Here is a 2,957-nt window from a genome sequence, read left to right as displayed (position 1 = left end):
CAACTCCATCACCACAATGACAAAAAGACAAACAATCCAATTAAAAATTGGGCAGAAGACATGAATAGACTTTTCACAAAGGAGGATATTCAAGCGGCCAACAAACATATGAAGAAATGCTCACAATCATTAGCTATTAGGGAGATGCAAATCAAAACAACAATGAGATACCATATTGTTCCAGCACTAGTAGGAAAGTTCAACAAGACAGAAAATAACGAATACTGGTGAGGATGTGGAGAGAGTGGGACTCTCATACACTGCTGGTGGGATTGTAAAATGGTACAACCATTGTGGAAAGCAGTATGGTGATTCCTTCAAAAGTTGGAACTAGAAAGACCATTTGACCCAGTCATTCCATGATGAGGTATATATCCTAAAGAAGTGAGAGCTATGACAAGAACAGATATATGCACACCCATGTTCATCGCAGCACTCTTTACAATAGCCAAAAGATGGGAACAGCCTAGAAGCCCATCAACTGAGGAATGGATAACCAAACTATGGTACATACACACAATGGAATACTATGCAACCCTAAAGGCTAATGTAGAATTTGCAAAACACCATGTAATATGGATGAACTTGGAGGACATTATGCTGAATGAAATAAGTCAATCACAAAAGGACAAATATTGTATTAGTCCATTATTTTAAAAGTCAAGGAAACGTTTATCTATGGAAGTTAATTTTCTTTGTTGGTTACCAAGGGTGGGAGGGGAGGGTAGGAAACACGGATAGATAGGTAGAGATAAGTATTTATTTGGGTGAAGAGAAGGGCAATTTATCAAATGTGAGTGATCAATATAGTGGCATTGAGGAAGAGACAGACAGAGAGGTACTTGGGAAGTACAGACAACAAAGATGAATCCTTTTGCGCATATAGTACGGCCTGGTCAGTGAAAACAAACACGGGTATATGGGTGAATAGATGGGTGGACAGGCTGAAATATTAGGTATGTATATGAAGTGGAGAGTGCACCGAAGAACATGTATAGGTTTGGCAGACAGTGGTCCAATAACTTTATGTGCATGATCTGAATTCCCAGGTGTATAATGGGGCTGACAGGGGGCAAGGTTGTAGTCACTGCTTGGTCACAGCCAGCTACCCAGAGGGACCGAGTAGTTGAACCTGTGGCCTCGGGACCATAGTCGCAGAGGACATTAAGCTCAATTGGCTTAACATACTACACCTAACATTGTTCCACCTCCTACTGTGGAGAGTAATGACTGGGATCTTAAAAGCTTGCAAGCTGCCATCTAGATGCAACGATGGGTCTCTCCTCATCCAGAGCCAAGAAGAATGAAGAAAACTAAAAATTCATGGAAACAATTAGTCCTAGCAACTTGTACACCATCTGATCTGCAGCTTATACAACTATGAGACCAGAAGAACTAGATGGTGCCTGGCACTTCTGCCAACCACTTGGAAGAAGATCTTTGTAGAAGATCCTGGATAGACAGGGACAACAATGTGGAACAAAACTGAAAATCATTTGTTAAAAAAACAAACAAACAAACAAAAAATGGGGAACAGGTTTGCTGGCCTGGTAGAGCCTGGTGGAACCACTGAGACTATGGACCCTAGCTGCCCTTCAGGTCTGGAATTGAATGCACACCTGTGGCTTGCAGCCAAACAATAGACAGGCATATGAGTTGAACATTTACCTGAGGTAGATACACTCCTTGGAGAGAACAAGCATCAAAGAAAGAAGGGTTGCTTATGCACAGGGAGACAGCTCAGGGGGTAGGAGTGCATGGAGTGATGGACACAGGGTAGAGGTAACTATCAGGAGGAAGTGGGAGGGGAGATGTTGCATTGTGGTAAATTGTGGTCAAAGTCATGAGACAAAGTGTATGTGAACTGCTGTATGGAAAGTGTATTTCCTCTGTGAATTTTCACCCAAATCACAATAAAAAGAAAAAAAAAAATATATTGATTAAAAAAAACTATTTCAAAAATCTGATAACCATGAAATGTATAAAATTAATTTTCCAGTAGCAAGCCAAAAGAGAAAAATTGAAAGATTTTGTGGGAATTAATTATAAAATTAATACAGAACTCAATATAGTTAATTTTCAAAAATTTTAGACTAATTATATTTCTAAACTTAATGAGTGTGATGGTTGGATCTGTGTGTCAACTAGGCTGGACCACAATTCTATGTGGTTTGAACAGTTGTGATGTGGTTATACTCATGATGGGATCAGATGTATGTTTTGAGCAGCCAATCCATTGAATTGGAGTTTCTCTAGTGGTGTGGCCTGCTTCCAGTATATTTATGGACATTCTAGGAAAAGAGACACTCTTCTGTGAATCGGGATTCTGTTGTGATGCCTACAACTGTCTATGAGCAAACAATCCACCATTCGGCCTGGAGATCTTGGATTCGTCATTTGTTGGAGCCAACAGCCAGTATAGTGCCTGCCAGCCTTGAGCTTGTCAGCCCCTGCGGCTGTGTGAGTAAGGAAAAGCCTCTAGCTTGACGTTTGATGCAAATACTTTGGACTTGCCAGCTTCTATAAGTGTGTGAGCCATTTTCCTAAGATAAATTCATCTTTCTCTCTATATATAAGCTTTACTGGTTTTGTTTCTCTAGAAAACTCAGTCTAACACAATGAGTACCTGTGTTTTCAGATTCAGTTATAGCATATAATAATCTTGAAACATAATATTGTGCATTTGATGCTAATATTACACAACTATTACTGACATGACTCAAATGAAACTTGATACTTTTCCTATTTTGATGAAAATATCTTTCATGTAATTTAAAGCATATTGAATAAGCTATTTTTCAGTATTTTCATTATTAAACTGAAATATAAAGTTTTAAAGCTATCAGGATTTTATTATAGATCACCAAGAAATAATATTTAGGTTATATAAGTCAAATATTTTAATGATAATACTCTTAATGTTTTCAAACCTATGGAGGTTTGAAACTCAGGAATCT

This window comes from Orycteropus afer, unplaced genomic scaffold, assembly GCF_000298275.1.
Source record: "Orycteropus afer afer isolate SDZICR_OR568_19922 unplaced genomic scaffold, OryAfe1.0 scaffold00586, whole genome shotgun sequence".
Classification (NCBI taxonomy): domain Eukaryota; kingdom Metazoa; phylum Chordata; class Mammalia; order Tubulidentata; family Orycteropodidae; genus Orycteropus; species Orycteropus afer.
This window is presented reverse-complemented; position numbering follows the sequence as displayed.